The following is a 20,604-nucleotide window of genomic DNA, read 5'->3' on the forward strand; positions in this document are numbered from 1 at the left end:
TGCATCTAGACAAGACGCGATAAATCGATCCCCAATACATCGAACACTACCCGCCGATCCGAAGGGTAGTATAGATGTACCCCAGTACTTTCTAAAAAAACCCACAGATTTATTGTATTCACATCATCGACCAGGGGATGACAGGACAGAACTGTGACTGTCATTAGCAAGCTTGAGGGCCTAAATCCAGATACCTAACTCCATAAGCAGGCACACAAACAGGGATCCCCAGTAGTTGCCATTGCAATAAGTGAAAATCAGGCAGTTTATTGAGACGTCTATACATGGATTATGGGGGCATATTCTCACTTACTTTGAAGCCCCTTCATGTTGTCAGAGAGGTGTACAGGGGCATGAGTGTAAACAAGAATCAGGAACGGGATGTCTGACTAGAGGCACTTGGGTTAGGAAATGTTGGCCCATGTTTAAGGTGACTGGGACCCCGATGCAATGGTCAAGTACAGTTGTTTCTATGTAATTTGCCCCCATTAAAGCAAAAGTAACTACTAGAACAGAAACCTACAATAACAATGATAATAACCAGCTAACACCAAACAGAGATGATAGCCTAGTGGTTGAAGCTTGGATTGTAAATATATAGGACCTAATCCATAGGGTCTCTTAGATTTTACCAGTTTTATTCAGTTTTCACTGAGGTAAACTCCTAATGAAGCTGATAAGAGTCTGCCTGAGTTACAACTTAGTGAGGCCCTCACTGTTTGGTACACAGAATCACAGGTTCAAATCCTCAAGGCCAGTTCAGTCCATCTGAAGCCGACTGATTCTACTTAATTTAGCGTGAGCAAATTGCAAAGGGAGAGTAGCTTTTGGATCAGACGTTCCAGACCAGACTTTCCAGACTTTCATTGCCTTACGAAAGTGCTCAAAGTGACTCTGGTTCTGTATGCATGCCGAACCTATATCTGTGCCAGCAGATGTGCAGCTTCATATTCAAGTAGCGCTATGCGCCTTTCAAACCAATCTGCACAGGCAGTTACTAATTTGTGCATGCAAGTTGAGCAGTTAGATGAGTAGCTACAAGATCTGCACGTTCAACTCTCAGCTCTCATGCACCGCACTGATGATCCTGTTTCCCTTAAACCAGTCCTAAGTTTGCAAGCACTGTCATTTGAGAAAAAAAAAATCTTGTTGTTGGTCATTATTCTCCTCAACCTACTTATGAACCTTTTACAAAATGGTGTCAGAAAAACAAACCTGGATGAATTATATGTATTTTTTTCTTACAGAGTAAAGTCTTAGGGTGAGATTTTCAAAAGCACTCAGCATTAGCCTAAATCTGCAAATTCCACCCAAATACAATGATAGATGGTGTGTGAAAAGGGATCTTTCAGACAAAGCAAAGGCATGGTCAGCACCCAGAGAGCTTTTGCTAGAAATATATTTCTATAGGGATAATACACCCCACAAGCCAACATTTGCCTTTGTTGAGTTTTAGGGTTGCCATCCAACGCACACAGCCTGTGGAACAGATTTTATGAGTTCTTTCACATGAACTGTACATGTCCGAGAAACGGGGGCAGATGTGTTTTAGCTGGGAATAAGAGAGAATATAGAAATCTGAGCCCCATGGGCAAAAAAAGTTAGAGAAAGTCACATCTCCTTTCTGCTCCTTCACCAAAAAGATATAAGCAGCTAGTTTGGAACGTGGGGCAGGACTTTGAGATGCCAGCTGGAGACATCATAAAAGGCCCAATTTTCAGAGTAGGGTGCTCAGCACTTTCTGAATGTCTTAAATTGAGAGCCCAAAAATTAATACACCCAAAATCACCCGTCACTTATGAAAATCTTGGCCCAGGGCTCAGGCTGAGGGTGAAGGAGTTTCATGAGGTTATATGTGGTTTTCCTGCCCCGCCCCATCAATGTCTACACAGAACAGCTGACAAACTGGAATATTAGCCTTCCAACATTCCAATCCTATCTTGCTTAGGGGGCCAGGTCAATGGTACATACCCCACCAAACCTGGGTGTCTAAGGTTAGAGGCCTGGCTCCATATTTAGGCATCTAAATGACTGGCTTGATTTTCAGAGGGGCTGAGCCCCCTGGCATAATATTTTATATTATTGGTACAATCAGCTCACTGTTGCTGTAGAGATGGAATTACCTTCTCACCCTTCCAAGTGTTTTAACATCAACAGGGAGGTATGTTGGCAGCTTGCTGTTTCCTTGTTCCAGAATAATCATGCCAGGCCATGAAGTTTGAGGACGAAATTGACAAATCTTACAGGGTCCTTGGTAAGGGCTTGATAGCTTTCTTCACCCTTACAGAGAAGCTTGCAGTGAGCAGAACTGGTCACAGTCCAATCAGAGAAGATTTTACATATTACCAGCCCACTGGCCCCCTGCCCCTTCTTCCCACATTCCTGCCATCATGGACAATCCAGCCCATAACACAACAGTCCTGTCTGGGAAGCACCACCCACCCACTCCCTGCCCAAGTCCTTCACGGAGAGAAACATTTGACTCTGTAACCAAGAGAAGACAGTTATCAGATTAGCCAAGCTGTCTCCTTCCAGAATCAGTTCTGCTGAAGGGCACTTCCTCACTGACTCTGTGGCAGAGGGAAAATACTTTCTTTCATTGCCATAACAGGCACAGCAGGGGTGGGGGGCATGGATTAGTGTTCATGTCGCACTCCCCCTCAGTGCGCAGCAAGCTAATGATCCAACCAGCCGACCAAATTCAGTGATGATGAATCCCGGTCACATGCCCCCTGAAGCACGTTGTACATATGCTAAGAAGAAGACAGCCACAGCAAACAACTTCCAAAAAAAATTCCTTATGTGGTGAGTAGGGCTGGTCAGTGTGTTCAAAATTTGCCATGTTGGTGAAAATTTTAGTCCGAATTTCAATTTAAGAAAGGGGCAATGCTCGCACAAAAGTTTTGTCTCGTATTTTGCCCCGTTCTAATCATGAGCGGTCAAGTTCAGAGCATGATTCTATTATTGGCACACTCTCAACTCCTTCCTTTTCCTTTTCTCTATTGGGGGCTCACATATCTACCAAGGTGATGTGTGAGGATGCCATGAGAGCATGGCATTTAAGAGCTGCCTTATGAATAACTAATGCCCCCTGCAGCATAGATCAGAGTAATTGACCTAAGGTGAACCAAACCCACTTATCTTTCTCAGGAGTAGGCAACTTCCACCTACTGGAAGGGTGGATGGTTTCCTGTCTGTGTGTAGTTTGTACCTGTTCCAGTGCTTGTGGTTTGCAGGGTGGTTTGCACCGTCTGTTATCACCTGGTGCACAGTTAATGATAGCATTGATTTCGCAATTGGAGAGATGACTCCTGCATTCATCAACTGGAAAAATAGGAAGCTGTCATTTTGGCAGCTAATTTTTTCTTTTCTTTTCCTCTTTGACTCTCATATTCAGCAAGTCAGGTCAAGCTGAACTTACACACTGAACAACACCTGTTAGTCTGCCTCTGAAGGTTTGTACATGCAAATCATTTGGGGATCTACTATGGAAATATAAAAAGGAAAAGCAACACAAAAGGAGATGGAACCACACCAGGAAAAAAAAAGGAGTATACTGTACAAAATCGACATGGATTCCTGGCTTCACTGGGGGATTATGCAAAGAGGTGCATTATCTCCAAGGGCTGTAAAAGCTCAGCCATACACAGGAATGAGATATCTTAAATCTTCCCAATAGCCATCTGAACCTGCCTGAGCCAGAATAAACTCCCCCATACTAAAAATGTATCCAGAGCAGATAGAACAAACCAAAACTTACCCCTTGCCACATGTGACCCAGCTGCCAGCCCCTGTGAGTAGACTGTAGCCAAGCAGAATCATTCTGAATCCATCCAGAGACACATTTAACGGCAAACAAACAAAACAAAAAACCCATCACACAAGACTAAAGGGGAACCTTTGCAAAATGATGACTTTGGTTGGCTGAAAATTTTTCACCTGAACTGTTTTATGACAGATGATTGGGTTTTTGACTAAATGCATTTTTTTTTGTGGAAAACATCTGTCTTTCCATAGAAAAATTTGACTGTTAATCAAAAAACTGAAAACCCCAAAACTGAAAGTTGAATTTTTCAGTGGGAAGTTTTAATCGAAACTCCCTCTCCCTCCCTGCCCCATTCTCTTCTGAACTTTCCAAGGAAAAATAAACCCTTTTCCAACCAGCTCTGTTGTTGACATTGTTAGAGACCTTATTCCTTCACTCTCACCCTTCCCTGGTCCTTCTCGCATGAACAGAGAGCAACAATACCTGAAGTCCGAAGGTGCAAACAATTCGATGTTTATTAGGGTGAACTTCCAGCAAGCTTAAATTCGAGTTCCTTTTCCTTATTTTCGAATCCCAACTTACTTCCTTGATTTATATAGTAATATTTTCAGCTATACCTTAACCAATCATTCTACTAAAATGTACCTAACCAATCCTAACGTATTGTAACATGATTAGCTAACTAATTATATCCCACCACCTTAATTAGTTTACCCCTAGCAAAATTAATTATACAGCAGACAGAAACAATCACAGAACCAGACAGACAGAGACCATGCAAATAAACATACAAAACAATACAGAAGTGAGGATTTCACAACTACATCTATACAGACATAAGGATTCTCTAGCTGTGTCTATTGATAAGTGAGTTCTTACCAGACAGAAAACTATCAAACTAAATTTCTAGGCTCTTCCCTTTCTCTGGAGGTGATAGAGCGAATCACCTTCCTAACAGCCCCAGATTGCCCTTATTTTAATATGACTAGTTTGGAATGTGAGGACATGACCATACATTTCCCAGTTTATGGCTGCTAAAGAACCAGGCCTCAGACCGTCAGAGTAAGAGAAGGCCTCTACACAGACAGTGATTTTTGATTCTCTCTTTTGTACCTCTATAACTAGCTAAGTGATAAGAATACACCTAAATTCTTAAAGTGTAGGCCTTTGCAGACAGGCTTGAATATCTATATCCTAACACTCCACTCCCTTTTTTTCCCCCCCTTTTGGGATCCTCCTGCCCAGATATCCTTGGAAAAGCATAAGACATATGGTGACACATTTCCCAATAGGGCTAGGCATCGATATTCCATTTGTCCCACTGCCCCTTTGTAGTACCGTGCCCTGCACCTTCTCTCGTACGGGCATACCACACCTAGTCCAATTAGTGTTCCACACTTTCCATTATAGTGGGCCCGAGAAGGTTGGGTCCGGGTTGTCTAGTGCACTGAGGGGGAGGGCTTACTACATTACGAATAGGTTATAATTAGTGGCCGTTTACTAGGGGGTTGTGCCCCCCTTAATTGTTTCCATATACAATGTAACATAAATACAGTTAACAATACACCAGCTGCTATGATAATCCACAGCAATGCAGAGTCCTGACCACAGCAGTATGGTCCAACATCCTGGCCACCACCAAAAACACTGCTTCTCCTCCTTTGATAGGGTTAAAATTTTCTCAGCACCATCCTGTACTGTGTATTGTAAGTGTGTCCAAGTGTTGGCCCTTGCAGCAAGTTGCTCTTGTAATCTCTGTGTACTTTTGTCCATATTGTGTGTCCACTGAATATCCACAGTGAAATTTGGTATTGTCCAAACCAGTTCAACTACTTGGTACGGCATGGGGTGGTAGGTGCTGGTTTGATTGTTTGCAACGATTAAGTCCACTGATCCATTGGTGCACCATAGTCCAGGTGGCAGTGTATAGAAGTTCATAATTTGATCATATACTAATAGGATTTTGCCTCGTAGTGTTATATTGCAGGATTGCATACATTCCCAACAGAATACATCACAGTCCATATACATTACTCCTAAATGCCCTCCCTTTCCAATAGGCCATTGATCCTGCTCCTCCATAGTCATAGGAGAGGGGCACATCCATAGTCCTCCTCTGGATATACAACTGCTTAATGTGATGACAGTCCAATTTACCCCATTCCACCCCCCCACCTATTTCCTAATGGCTCCCAACATGCTCCCCCTTCCCTAGTTACTCCCATAGGGTTCAAGGGCACCACCCTATTTGCATTTCCTTCCCATGGTATCATAGTGACAATTACACAAGAACTCTCCCCGCAGGTGGGGGATGTTATTTTCCAGGAAGATGGGTATGTTTTTGCAATTGTGGATAAATGTGGGCTAGCCTCACTATTCAATACAGAAGGCCACTGTTCCGACCAAGCATCTCTCATAATATCCATTAACATTATCAACTGAGCATTTTGAATACCCATACATGCTTCTCCGCATGTTAATCTTCTGACAGCATCCCCAACCCATGTCACCAGGTCCCCAGTCCAATGAGTTAACTGCAAGTTTACCTCTACTGCTGTCCTCCACCCTGTGGCAACTGCCGATAGTTGCTGTGCCATTAATTCGTTGTTGAAATTTTACATTTTGGCCTACTAATTGTTTGGTTACCCACTCGTACCCCAGATTCCATGTACCCAGCATAGTGTTCCCCGCTTCCCACAGTCCCCTTTTCGGACGACAATTCCAGGTGTGTCCCCTCACCCACCAATTAAATTGTTCTTTCAACCCTTTTATGTACATACTACAGTTAGGATGAATTTGGTCCACCCACCATTCCTTGGGGCGTACCATCCATGTAACAGAGTGAAAGGACACATTAAAAAGTGCTGGTTGCACCTGCTCCCACAATGGTTCCCATACATTTGCTCGTCCGGGAATATTTTCAGCTCCAGGCTGTGGCCACTTTAAATTTGGATTCTTCCAACTTGGCATCCATATCACCTGTAGGGTTACATTCTGTAAAACGGTTAACTCATCATACACCCAGCGTCCCAAAGGGGATTTTATGCCCAATGTAGTATGTACATAACAATCACATCTTTGGGATTATCTTCCATGGAAGTAACATTGTGGTTACATATGGTAACATCACACCCTAAACGTGGGGCCCTATTTTCCCCAGAGGGTTCATTTGCTCCAGGAGACCAGAGGGTTATATTCTTTGGACCTCGGTAACAAACCACATAGCTGGGTAACTGTGTTTCCCACTATCATTGATCATGGCAGCACCCAGGGAGTACCATGCAATATTCCCTGATAAATTTGATATTCTCCACTGGGTTGGAATTCCCCTATCTAATCCATAAACCATGTACCGACACTGCCAAATTCCTGTTGGAGTACTAGTGGCACATCTTTCTCTGGGGAGATTCTCATAGTCTTTCATTAGCTTTATTACCCCAGGTTGCATGTGTCACTGTCCATGTGTTTCCTCCTTTTGACACTTCACATCGCGGGATCTGAATAGAATTTGTAAATGTGACAATTGTGATTAGCACTAGTGATTGTTCCATCCAGGACCAGGGAATTTTCATCCTTTTTGAATTAACCTGTAACACACACACAGAATTTACAGATCCCCTTTTCCAATGCCCTGTTTATACCTTTTTATTTGCGTGCAGTGAACCCACTCCCGTCCTCCATTCTCTATACCCAATAATAGCAGACTGGGCCCTAGTTGGTCAAGGACAAGATAGGCACCCTTTCATGTAGGAGCTGGGAATGGATGGTGTTGACCTGGAATTTTGTACATCACAAGGTCTCCCACCATGGGTAAATTATGCTCCCCGGGCAGGTCATACCATGCTTTGACTTTTGCTGCTCCTTGCTCGTCTCGGCAGGCCACTGCCTGCTCTACCTGTTTTACACTGTCAATTACAGTTAAAATCCATTCTTGCATTAAGCCATGTGTAGTGACTTCCCCAGGTACTGGGGTATGTAGATTTTTCCACCGTTCCATGGGCCTTCCCATGAGAGCCTTGTATGGAGAAAATCCTGTGCCTTTTGATTCTCAGGCCCTTATTCTTATTAAGACAAAGGGCAGTAACTGTGACCAGTTTTTTCCTCCCATTTCCACTTCCTTTCTTAGCTCACTTTTAATGGTGCGATTCATGCTCTCCACCTGCCCCGCAGCCTGTGGGTGATAAACAATATGGAACAATTGTGTGATTCCAGTGTGGGCTGAGAGCTCCCCTAACAGATCTGACCTGAAAGCAGCTCCTTGGTCTGAGTCAATCACCTTTGGGACCCCTCAGAGAGTGAATACCTCATTTACCAGTATTGCAGCAGTTACCGGGCAGTTTGATACTTTGTGGGGAAAGCTTCCACCCACCTGCTGAAAGCATCCACTACCACCAACATGAACCAGTTTTTTCTGTGATCTGGTGGTAGAGATCCTGTGTAATCAATTTGTATCCTTTCCCAAGGGCTTGTCTCATTAATTTTCCCCTTAGCACCTTGTGAGGTGGTTGTGCCTGGCACAATCCAAACAACGTTCTAGATGTTATTTTAAATCAGCTGCCATTCCTGGCCACCAGCACAACCTTTTTAAAGTTCCTAGTGCTTCCTCAAACCCGGGGTGTCTCCCTGCCAAGCTTCCATGCACCCAGCTTAAGAAAGCCGTCCGGCTTCCCTGGGGGCACAGCATTACTGGTCCCTCAGCTGTCAAGACACACCGAATCCCTTCCATTAGTTCCAACTTTGGCATATGTCTGTCCCCAAGTTTTATGATGCCAGCCAGTCCTGGGTCAGATTCTTGCAACTCCCGAATTCGCCCTTCCCAATCTGTATCCACCCCACTTCTTGTTATCACTGCTACAGGCACACTCCCTTCTGGCTTCCAGGGCCATGGGTGTGCCTCTGTTGCAGCCCGGTTGGCCTCTGCATTGGCCAGATTATTCCCTTTGCTTAGGGGTCCTGTTTTCTTGTGTGCCTTTACCTTCACGACATTGATCCGTGTAAAACGGTGACTGAGCTCTTCCACTCGCTTCCACCAGTTAGCATGCTGGATTGTGGAGCCATCTGTTGCCCTGAAATGATTATCTGCCCATCATCTCAGCATTAATGTGGCCTCATGAAATACATAATCTGAATCTACCACCACCCAACATTCTGGCTCAAATTTGGGATCCACTTCATTTAAAGCTGTTAGCAAGGCTGCCAGTTCTGCCTCACCTTGCTTCCAGTGAGAAACCAATGGTACTGATTGTCTCATTTCCTCTGATTCCCACAACAGCTAAACCTGCAGTTTTTTGTCCCCCCCCGATACCTACAACATCCATCTAAAAACCATACCAGTGTCCCCTCCTTTACCTGATTGGGGTTAGCTGCCCGAAACACCTGATGTTGGGTTTTACCTGGGCTGGCTTCACATTGGTGTGGGGTGCCAGCCAGATGGAATCCGGCTACCCAGACTATGGGTTCCTTTAACACTTCTGCTTTAATGTTTTCTGTCTGTAGAGCCAGCCACCATTTGGCAATACGCTGCCCACTCACTTGTCCCTGTAAGATAGTATGCATGTTTAACAGCTGCAGGGGGTCATGATGAGATCGGACTATTAGTTTCTGCATCCCTGTGAGGTATTTGAATTTCCCTACCCCCCAGTAGGGGCACAACAGCACCTTTTCACACCATCCATACTTCAGTTCCACAGCACTCAAAAGTCGAGAGGCAAAGGCCACAGGTCAGTCCTTTGCTCCATACTCCTATGTTAATGCACAACCAATGGTATTGTCAGATACCAAAGGGTACAAATAAAAGAGTTTCTCCCCATCCGGGGAGGCCAGCACTCGAGCACTGGCCAGATTTTCCTTTAGTACTCTCACCGCCTCAGTTCCCTCTTCTGACCGTTCCCAAGTTGAGGCTCGGGTTAGGTCAAATAGAGGCTGGGCTATTTCTGCATAATTGGCCACAAAATCCCTGCAAAATCCAGTTAGACCCAGAAAACTCTGCAAGCTTTTAACATCCGTAGGCAGTGGGAGGGACTGGATCAGTTGCACCCATCTCTTATCGATTTCCCTTCCCATTTGGGACACTTCCACTTCTAAGTAGGTCACTCTTGTCTGTCCCATCTGAGCCTTTTCCCCCATTGACCTTTAACCCTGCTCTTGCCAAAGTTTGCAGGACCTGCTCAGTTAGTTCCCTGTCTTCCTCCTCTGTCTTTGAGATTAGCAACAGGTCATCTGCATATTGTATGCACCTTGCTGAATCCATCCCCTCCAGAATCTGTCTCATGCATCTGTGAAAAATTGCAGGGGATTCCCAATATCCCTGGAGTAGGACTGTCCAGCAGAATTGTCTGCCCTCCCATGTGAATGCAGTTTTATACTGACATGAGGTTGCTAGTGGCGGAGACCAAAACCCATTCGCTATGTCCAACACCGTGAAAATTCGGAATTGGGGTCCAATGCGGGCTAGCATTTCAGGGTACGCTGCCACTACTGAGGCTGGTGAATTGGCCAGAGTATTTAGTGCCCTGTAATCCACAGTGAGGCGCCAGGTGCCATTTGGCTTTCTCACTGGCCACACAGCAGCATTACGAGGGGATGCAACTGCTCTAATCAGTCCCCTCTGTTCCAATTCCCCAGTAGTTGCCCCCACCTCTGCCAATGCCTCCCAAGGAATAGGATATTGTTTCTGCGGGGGAGGGTCCCCTCCCTTTAGCAGTACCTCCATGCTGCCCCTACCACAATCCAGGTTATCCGTGGCCCACACAGGGATGTGTTCCCACCCAGCCGGAGGTGGTGGGAGGGCATGTGCTGTTTTCATGGTCATAGTGGCTATCCCCATAGGAATGGTATAGCCCTGACCGTCCTGCGTCTGCCCCAGTAAACACACCCAATTGGCTAAGTCCAGTACAAGTCCTAATTTGTGTAAATCTCCTGCCCCCAACAGATTTAGCACATCTCCCCTTCCCCCCCAGACTCCTTTGATCTGTCCCTACCTCAGGGTTAATTGTGTCTCCCCTCCCGTTGCCCCTACAATTGTCACAGTTCCTTCTGAGGGCCTCCCCTGCCCCCATGTGGTTAAGCTGATGGCTGCTCCAGTGTCTATCAAAAAATCCCTCATGGGACTCCCTTCAATCGCTCCCTGGAGCGTGGGGCAACCAGATGCATCCAGTCCTAAACTGAGAATATGGACAGGATGCCTCCCAGGGCACCCCTACATCACAGCACCCACCTCAGTCCCTCCCACTGGTTCACGGGGGGGCAGGGGTCCTGGCACTGAAGACATTCCTATCTCCAGTCAAAATTGTGTGTCTGGCATTTCAGGCAGTCCCAGTCCCCTGGCCTCCGGGGCCACATTCCCCCTGATCTGGTAAGATCCTGGGTAGTCAGTCTAGCCTGTAGTCTCTGGATCTGTTGCTCTATAGCTGCCCGCTCGTTCCTGATTACCCCCCTAAAGCCATGACCTGATCCTCTACCTCCTCCCCTCCAGGCTGACCCACCCCTTTCCACCTTGTACTGATCCCCTTCAGTAATAACATGGACCAGCTCTCCCCCCGATGCATCTCCCTCCACACATCTGCCTGTTCCAGAAACTGGGGTAGCTGATTGGGAGCAAGTTTGCAACCTTAAATGTCCCACAAACTGAGGATCGCTCAGCTCCAGCCATTTTTCCAGCAATTCCACACCCCTACCATGCTCCACACCCCCACCAGGCCCTGGTGCCCCTGTCTGGGGTATCACCCATGGACCACCTAGGGATCCACCCAGCACCGTGCCCATGCCTGTATGCGATTAAGTGCATCTCACTCTGTTTCCCCAGGGATTCGCTTCATCTTATTCATCCCCGCAGTACGAGAGTACACCCCAAACAACTGTTTTGCCACCTGTCCAGGGATTAGAAATGGGTGTGCCACTCCTGCCATATCAATTCCTAAGGTGCTCCGTCCCAAAAGACTACGCCATATGATCATCTGGTCTTCACGAGTTAGACCCTCCATCTCCCTGCCCACCTCCACTAGCCACAGCTCAAACTGATCCCAATCCTCCCGGGGTACCTTTCCCAAACAGCCCAGTACTGCCTTCTGGTCCTTCAGGGACAAGGGGCGGATTTCTGCCTGTTCTACTACTTGTGGGGCATGATCCCCTCATCCTGCAACTGGGGCCACTATTCCTCCCTCCTGTAGTTCCTCCCGGGTAGCCTCTCTCGCAGGGCCTGTAACAGTGGATAGCCGGCTTACAACGTCCACTGGCAGTGGTGGGTACAGTGTTTTTTCAAGATAGGATGGTGGAGGTGTCTCTTTCAGCCCCATTAGTGGGGCAGATGGTCTGGGTTCCCCAAGTCCATTGCCCCCCATGTTTACATTGATACAATTCCTGCTCTAAGTCTCCTACTCTCCTCAGCAGTTCATCCCTCTCTCTCCAGATTGCCTCACAAGACTCCTCTGTCCATGCAGCATCCCGTGCCTTCAAATCTGCCACCTCTACTGCTAGCACAGATTTTTCTGTTAAAATTCGCTGCTGTTTCCAATACCCTCCAAGTCCTTAATGTGTTGGAGGAGATAGGCTTCCCTTTTTACCCAGTATGCCATCCCAGCACACAAACCTTGTAATACCATTCCCTTTTTCCTACATTCCTTTCCCTTGGGGTCTCCCAAAACCTCCCCCATCTCCTTCTCAATCTCATCCCAGGTGGATCCCTGAACCTGGTATGGGCCCTGGTTCTTCCTTATCCATTTGTTCAAAAAAAAAATCTGTTACCCCAGCTTGCCAGAACCCGCAACTACCATCACGAGAGTTCGCCATACCCCCTCCAAGCAGCTGCGTGGACTGTTGGAGAGGGGGCTCATGGGCTGCCGCTCACCTATCCAATGCGATGCATCCGGGTCACAGGCACCAAGGTGTTAGAGAGCTTATTCCTTCACTCTCACCCTTCCCTGGTCCTTCTCGCATGAACAGAGAGCAACAATACCCGAAGTCCGAAGGTGCAAAAAAATTCAACGTTTATTGGGGTGAACTTCCAGCAAGCTTAAATTCCTTTTCCTTATTTTCGAATCCCAACTTACTTCCTGTTTGCCCCTAATTTATATAGTAATATTTTCAGCTATACTTTAACCAATCATTCTACTAAAATTTACCTAACCAATCCTAACGTATTGTAACATGATTAGCTAACTAATTATATCCCACCACCTTAATTAGTTTACACCTAGCAAAATTAATTATACAGCAGACAGAAACAATCACAGAACCAGACAGACCCCGTGCAAATAAACATACAAAACAATACAGAAGTGAGGATTTCACAGCTACATCTATATAGACATAAGGGTTTTACAGCTACATCTGTACAGACATAAGGGTTCTCCAGCTGTGTCTATTGATAAGTGAGCTCTTACCAGACAGAAAACTATCAAACTAAATTTCTAGGCTCTTCCCTTTCTCTGGAGATGATAGATCGAATCATCTTCCTAACAGCCCCAGATTGCCTTATTTCAATATGACTAGTTTGGAATGTGAGGACGTGACCATACATTTCCCAGTTTATGGCTGCTAAAGAACCAGGCCTCAGACTGTCACAGTAAGAGAAGGCCTCTACACAGACAGTGATTTTTGATTCTCTCTTTTGTACCTCTATAACTAGCTAAGTGATAAGAATACACCTAAATTCTTAAAGTATAGGCCTTTGCAGACAGGCCTGAATATCTATATCCTAACAGACATGACCCAGAACTATCTTCAATCAGCTGGAACCAAAATTTAGCCTGAACCACCCAATGCCACCTTTAATACATTCATTAATAAAACTGAGCCGGGATGTACTACTGCACCATCATATGGCTCTGATTATGTCTAGCTTGGTTAGACGTGATGCTATCCTATATGCTCTGGATCAAGCTAGAGCTAAAATTCTGTGCCAAGGTTCCTGGATTCTGTGGTACTCCCAGAAATTCTGTGGCAGCTTCATTTAAATTAAAAATGGAGGTGGTCTACTGAGGTAATGATTAATACTCTCAGGACAATTGTTCCTCTGATCTGTTGATGTTAAATCCATTTATTTTAAGCTGGCTCCACTTCTTCCACTTTTGAGGTGTCAAAGGCTTGTCTGTGGACAGCATGTCACTGCCCCCTAGACTGTCAGCAGGAAGTTTTAGCAGCTGTGTACATCTGTTTCAAACGGTCTACAGATGCAAGAAAGCAGCTGTCTGCATCAGGTACACTTGGTTCATGCTTGCAAGGGTTTCTTTATAAGCAGAAGGACTAGAAACATTTTTTTAAATGAAAGTTTAGCTTCATTATGTGGTATTGTGTGGATTCTGGGTCATGCTCAGTGGTCAGAAAGTCTTGGAGCACCAGGGGTCCTTCCTGAATATGATAGATCCTACAGAGTAACTCTCCACTGGCTTGTACCTTATGTAGTCACTTACACCTTGTTTGCCCATGTGCGAACAACTGCAGAGGGAGCAAGGGAAGGTTGCATCAGGTCTGATGCTCCTATGTAGAGGAAGAGATGATGAAATGTTCAAGCATGAGATGTTCACCTTGTCACACAGTAAGAGTCCGACCCAACACCCATTCAAGTCAATAGACAGGCTCCATTTGAACTTTGGTGGGAATTGGATTGGGTTCAGTAGGAACTGGACATGTTCAGTACCATACTGGGCCACGAGCAGGCAGCCCAACATTGCTAAAAATCAGTTTTTTAAAAAAGAGTGAATAGTTATTAAAGCTCTGGAAGTTCATAGACAAGGAAATCAAATCGGCGCCTTGCCCAAACTGTGGGATTTGCTTCGTTCCCTGGAACGTGCACTTTAGTGGTGCTTTTTGCATTCTAATTGTCACTAAGAGCCTTCCCTGTGTCAGCAAGCACACCACTGAGTCCCAGTCAGCAGGCTTCATGGAAAACTAACGGCCTCACTAACACTAGGATAAAAGTCACTTCTCAGCTCGGGGTCTCTGGAGCAACAGTTACATCTATAAAGGTGGTGGAGCCCAGGAAATGTTTCCACTTTGGAAGAAATGCCTCTTTGGCCCTTGATTCTGTACTTCCCAGGCAACATATGGCTGGTGTTCAGTTTGGTTACGAACATGAAACTCAACCCTCATATTTTTAGAAGCTTATAAGCCCTCCAATTAGGGTGACCAGATGGCCTGATTTTATAGGGACAGTCCTGATTTTGAGGGGACTTTGTCTTATATAGGTGCCTATTACCCCATCCCCATCCCAATTTTTCACACTTGCTGACTGGTCACCCTACCTCCAAGAGACCGTGGGCTTGTTTTTGAGAAAAATCTAGGTCAATTCATGTTTCCCATTGCTGCCAGGTGTAACTCAGTAATTTGGGCTGACAATGAGCTTCTGGGTTCATTCAACCCCCAGAGTCAAAGACTAATTCAGAGACTGCAACGCAAACCCTAAGGAAAGGATTCCATGGACTAAAGCCACCGCATTTCTTGGAACTCTGGAGTAGCTGTCTTTTCAGAGAAAGCAATTCCTGTAGGTTCTTAACACCTTGGAGAGGACAACTGCCATGATACGACAGACAAGGCAAATACCTCATACTCATCCTGCTCTATTCTTCTCATTGCACAGGAATTAATAGTGTTAGCAATTACAATCTAGAAGGCTTTGCTTTACAAAGAACAGATAATATATGATGGTGGTAAGTGCTTTGTACAGACCTAGAGAGACATCATCTCCATTTTATAGATGGGGCGGTTGGAGCACAGATGTTGCAGACCTAACTTCCTAGCGCTGAGCACTCCCAGTTCCAGCTGAAGTTGGTGAACTGAGGCACACAGCTCCCCTGCAGACTGGGCCTAAGTGGCTTTGCCCAAAGCCAGATAAAAAGTCAGAGGAAGAGCTGGCAGCTAGGAACAGAAGCTGGGTCTCCTGACTTCCAGTGCTGTCCCTGTGCACCAGACCACACTGCCCCCCTCAATTCTCCCATCCTATATATAAAATCTAGTCCAATGCAGAAAAATCTTAAACCCTAGCTTCATAACTCAAACAGTGATTTCATCTCAGGCATCCGATTGCCAGGATATTGCAATACGTTATGTTCTGTTTACCCAGGGCAAGGAGCTTTATTGTCCCACTTGGTCTGGAGCCAGCTACACCAAAGCTCTGTTTATAACGGCTGCTAATTGTTTCTGTTCGACATGTCTGTGTGCTGACTGGTGCCATATCTCCTGCAGGAAAATTGATTGTCTCTGGGCCAATGCCTTCTAATAATTAACTGTGTGATTGCTGCTGCTGCTGAGCATGCCAGACATTTCAGATTGCAGACGCCTGTGAAGGTGTGGTGGGACCTGCCAAGACACCTCTCTCACTGATCCTATGTACCTGCAACCCCCTTTACACATCTGAGGCTCTGTGGCTACTTCCCCCATTGAGTAGGGGAAGGCAGTAAGGAATCTAGTGTTTGAGGTCACTGATTCACACGGTACCCAGACAGAGCGATGGAGGGGGAGTCTGGGATGCTGCAGAGAGACACCTGCAGGTGGTGCACGGCTCTTGGAAGAGCAAGACCTCCAAAGATCACAGTCTTAAGGCTGCCACTGGAACCATTGTATTCTGCAAGAGACACCAGAGATGGAGAAGACCCACCAGATCATTGGGTCCATCTTCAGGTTATAGCGGCTGGAGGAAAATGCAGCAGCAAGCCGTAGTGGCTTGGGGTCACTCCTAGGCTAAGTCCCTTCTAAGACAGTGCCCCCAAAGTCATGGACCTCTTGGCTTGTATGGCGCCGTCTTAACAGCCAGTGCAGTAGTAGGGAATTGAAGGCCCATGGAAGACTTGACTCCTGAATCCTTTTCAAAATGTTCCATCAAAGATAGGCAGGAAAGGCAGGAGCCTCAGTCAGAGGTGACAAAAGCCACTAGAACAGCTCCATGGTGTGGACTCCACAGGAGAAGGGAAGCAGAGATGGTAAAAGGCCACCATTCCCAGAGAAGTACATGAGACAACTTCCTCAGTTTTAATGATAAAAGCAGATGCGGCCTAGGGATTCTGTCTTCTCTCACTCTGTCCCTTCTGCTGCGTCCCAAGGTCAGTGAGCGGTTTTCCAAACCAAAGTTCAGAAGTGATGCAATGAAAGGTTTATACCCCACGAAGCACTTAAGCCAAACTACCACGGGGCCTAGAGCAATCATCTTGCTACACTAGATGACAGCACGGGGCCCAGTGAGTGACCTTGGCTTAGACAATCATTTACCCTTCGCTTGCACGGGAATAGCACCACTTCCTCTATGTCTGAATAATGATTTTCACAGGTGATGCAACAGGCCAACGGCATATCTCATGGTTTATCTTTGAACCCTTTCATAAGCAACCTGGTGTCTGGCATATGTTTGTCATAAGACCATCTGCTTTAGGTGACATCACACATTTACAGCATAAACTGTGGATATAGCGTACTTGGTCTTTCCTTTGACACAGTCTCTCACCAAAGTAAGTTGTCATGAGATAAGAGGGAAGGACCTCTCATGGATCAGTAACTGGGAAAAGGGGTAAACAGTGAGATGCAAAGTTTGCACATGATACAATATTACTCGAGATATTTAAATCCAAAGTAGACTGCAAAGAGTCACAGAGGGATCTCATAAAACTGGTCAAAGGGGCAACAAAATGGTAGTTGAAGTTCAATGTTGATAAATGCAAAGTAATGCTCTTTGGAAAACCACCTCAACGAAACATACAAAATGATGGCCTCTAAATTAGCTGTTGCCACTCAAGAAAGAGATCTTAGAGTTCTCTGAAAACATCCACTTAATTTGCATCAGCAGTCAAAAAAGCTAAGAATGTTAGGAACTATGGGAAAAGGGATAGATAATAAGGCAATAAATATCATAATGCCACTATATAAATCCATGGCATGCCCATGCCTTGAAAAGTGCATGCAGTTCTGGTCACCCAATCTCAAAATATATATATATATATTAGAATGCAGAGAAGGGTAACAAAAAATGATTACAGCTATGGAACAGCTTCTATATGAGGAGAGATGAAAAAGACTGGGCCTGTTCAACTTGGAAAAGAGATGACTGAAAAGGGATATGATATCTATAAAAAAATCATGAATGGTGTGGAAAGTGCTATTTACCCGTTCACATAACACAAGAACCAGGGGTCACCCAACGAAATTAATAGGCAGCAGGTTTAAAAACAAACAAAAGGAAGTATTTCTTCTCACTACACACAGCCAACTTATGCAACTTGTTGCCAGGAGATGTTGTGAAGGCAAAAAGTATAACTGGGTTCAAAAAAGAATTAGCTAAGTTCATGGAGGCTAACTGGCTATTAGCCAAGATGGTCAGGGATGCAACCCCATGCTCTGGGTGTCCCTAAGCCTCTGGCTGCCGGATACTGGGACTGGACCACAGGAGATGGACCATTTGATAACTGCCTTGTTCATTCCCTCTGAAGCTGCTGGCTCTGGCCACAGTTGGCAGACAGGATGCTGGGCTAGATGGACCATTGCTCTGACCCAGTCTGGCCGTTCTTATCAGCCATATGGAATGTGACCAGTCATACAGCTGCAGGACCCAGCCAAGCCACTTCTATCAATGGTATAGCAATTCAAGGCCACCGCTCAACTCTAGCCTGATAATCCCAGAATCAGTGGCAGGATCCGTCAACACCACCCAGGCAGCCAGGGGAAGATTGAGGCAAGATCCTTTGAGCCAGGTAGAGCAATGAGTCAGTGATCAGCAGCTGGTGCGGCATGTACCTGATTGTTATTGGCCGGCCACCAGCTGCTGGTGCAGGACTTAGGGGAAAGAATAGCAGCATAGGCGAAGAATGGTTTCAAAGCAGTTACAGCAGCACACAATCAGAATCTTGCCAAGATGAATCAGGTCTTTTATAGCACATGAGTGGGGCTGAGTTACAACAGGCCTGATGGTCAGTAACCTCTAACTCCAGTGGCTACTGGTACCCCCGCCCACAGCTTGGACTGGTTGAGTACAGCGAGGCATGGTGGCCTGGCATCTCTCTCAATCTGCTATCTTTTTCTCCAACATCTCAGTTTCCCTTTAAAAAGGGACAATTTCCAAGTGTAACAGTTGTGGAGGAAAACCTGAAAAGCATGACCCGAGTGTGTGCAGAGAGCCAGGAGCAATAGCTCTGAAGGGTGAGAAATGCCCCATTTGTCTCAGTGAGGAGGTTCGCTCACATGCTCATGGATGTTCATTTAAATAGCAACATTGCTGGCTATTCGTCCCTCCTGTGAAAAAGGAGAGGGAGGGTCACAGATATGCATGCTAAATTGTGCAGGAGACATCGTTCTGTGACCCAAGTAGGAGGCAGTTAGGAGAGACCACTTATTCCCCACCCCCTCAAGACGGCGCTTAATGACACGTCAACATATAATGAATGTCAGCACAATCTACTGTGAGATGCATCTCATTTTGGTGACTCACATGGGTGGAGCCTATTTTGTGGGTGGAACTTGGAAGAGTATCACCACCTCCCTCTCCCCACTGCCTTTTTGACTCCTGTATCCGTGTAACTGAACGCTGACTCAGCAGCACGGTGGGTCCTGCTCTTTCCAGCCTCAGAGCACCTCCTGCTGGTTGGGGTCTCTCCCTTGGTTACTGGTCCTGTTGTCTCCACCACCTCTGGCCCCATGTATCTCCTGAACCCAGTGTCCCTTACCTTGGGATGCTGCTCCAAGGCAGTGCCCCCACACTCTGGGTCTCCCAGTTCTGGGGGAACCTCTCCCCCCTAGGCCCACCTTGCCTCAGTGGTGAATGCTAGTTGTCATCTATCCCCCTTTCCCTGGGGCAAACTGCAGTCTGTAATGGTCACTCATCATTGGCTAGGGGGTTGGAGCAGCTGCCTTTCCCTGCAGCCCCAGTACCTCCTTAGGCCTTCCTGCCAGGCCTGAGCTCCCCAGCCCCTCTCTTTCAAAGGTACCCTGTCTCTCCCAGGCAGCTAGATCCTTCTGACTTCAGCCCAGGAGTGAGACTCTCTTGGCTCCTTACTCACAGGCTCTTATCAGGGCCAGCTGTGGCCCGCTACTCCCTTGGCTTCTCTCACTCCTTTTATCCCAGGGGTGGGGTAACAGCCCCGCTATACCCCTTCATTGAAAACAACCAACCAACCGCCCATCTTTGGAATAGAACATGGCAGCCATTCTGTGGGAGGCTATTCACCTGCATGCACCCATGGTGGATGTTAGGAAGAGGTTAGACATTGTTGGGAACTGGAGTGGGTGGATTTAGGCAAGCCCAGAATGATTTGTTATCTTCCAGTTGCCCTGTCATCTCTCACAGATACTCTGGGAGGAGGCTGCCTGTCTTTGATCTGCCCACTGCTCAATAAAGTTCAGACATTCCTCTGTTCAATGCCAATCTCTCTGCCCTTTGTTACACCCGGTTCAAGGGATGCCATCCAGAACATGAGTGGGATAGCTGAGAAGGCCATTGCAGAGAATATAAGGCAATACTTTATGGCAGTGCTATGAATGCGATATAGTAGCATCTATTTTTTGACCTATCATCCTAAAGCTACAGATGTATAGTAAATGTTCTAAGTCAGTGACCATTGTTTATAAAACTAGTCTGGGGTTTTACTCTAGATGTAGATTTTTGGGTCAAACGTCAGTTGCTAGATTGCATGCACAAGAACCATGCGCAATTATCACAATTAGGAATTCTGTTCTTATCGAACTGTTGGTCTGAATCCCTCTGAAAGCGTGCAGTGACTCTGCATCTCAGAGGACTGTACACTCCTGCCAGGCCACACATACAATATATTAGGTCACAGATAAATGATTGATTGTTGCATCAAGCGTCTCCCCCATCTGCCACCAATTTATTTCCCTTCCTTTTCATATTAAAGGCTAAGAAG

This window comes from Gopherus evgoodei, chromosome 5 (genome assembly GCF_007399415.2).
Source record: "Gopherus evgoodei ecotype Sinaloan lineage chromosome 5, rGopEvg1_v1.p, whole genome shotgun sequence".
Taxonomy (NCBI): Eukaryota; Metazoa; Chordata; order Testudines; family Testudinidae; genus Gopherus; species Gopherus evgoodei.